The 968-nt window shown below is 65.8% G+C and overlaps 1 protein-coding gene across 1 annotated transcript in view; it reads right to left on the reverse strand.

The window, feature by feature from the left end:
* The window catches only part of LOC113208409 (sodium-dependent serotonin transporter), a 24804-nt gene that overhangs the window by 16549 nt on the left and 7287 nt on the right, over positions 1–968 (reverse strand). The gene's annotated exons all lie outside the window — the stretch shown is intronic.

Here is a 968-nt window from a genome sequence, read left to right on the forward strand (position 1 = left end):
CCTTCTCTTCCCCGCCACCGCCGTGGCCCCGCCGTACGGGGCTGATGCAGGAACCGTACCCATTCGCAATCAAGGCCGGCCGCTCGGCGCGTGGCTTTGAGCAAAGGGAAGGTCAACGGCGAAACGACAAATACGCGCCACCGCATCATCAGGTTTTAATGTGGAACGACAAAGTTTCGCTAAGAGGTCGTTTCATCAACGTTTTTGATTTTCTTTCCCGAGTAACGTGAAACTGGCGATTGGCCGTCGACCGTCGGTCAGGTGGTCGGTGTCGGTCAGGTCGACCGACGTTCGGGCTACAATTGCATGCAACTTTGTGGATACCGAAACCTCCGAGGAGGCGGAAGCAGCAGCGGTGGCGCGGCGGTGGGAGAGGGTGGACAATGGGAGGAAAGCAGATCCCCCGACCGACCACCGCCGCGCCACCGCGCCGCTGGACAGGCAGACAGGCGGACCGCAAGGCGCAATCCACAGTGTCAATAAAGGTCCACTCGAGAGCAGACCGCCTCCAAGGCAACCGCGCCAAGCGCCGCGCTCAGCGCGCTCGCCCGTGGAGGGGGCCGGGGAAGGGGGGAGGGGGCTCGTCATTTGGAACTCGGGCCGCGGGGCGGACTTACCACTGCTGGAGGAAGGAACGAAACGCATTCCGCCCCAGGATCTCGCTGGGAGTGCGCGGTGGCGTACGGCGGCGTGCCAGGCGCGAAGATGAGCGGGAGGGGTGAGGTCGAATTGGGGAGGGGGAGGGGGGGGGGGCTCAGACTGGCAAGGGTTGCCCCGCCCGCCCAGCCGCATCCGCGTTGCGCTTTCCTGGGAGCGGGATGATAACCTTGTTAGTGAGCGTGCTCCGGGCGCGGCGTGGCGCGACGCGGTGGCCAAGGAGTTCGCCGTCGTGTCCCGGCCGACCGACCCCTCGGCCCGGCCCGGCCCGGCCCGGCCCGCCACGCAGAGCAACTGGTGTTTCTATGGAT

This window comes from Frankliniella occidentalis, unplaced genomic scaffold (genome assembly GCF_000697945.3).
Source record: "Frankliniella occidentalis isolate FOCC.00 unplaced genomic scaffold, Focc_3.1 Scaffold33, whole genome shotgun sequence".
NCBI classification, from domain to species: Eukaryota; Metazoa; Arthropoda; class Insecta; order Thysanoptera; family Thripidae; genus Frankliniella; species Frankliniella occidentalis.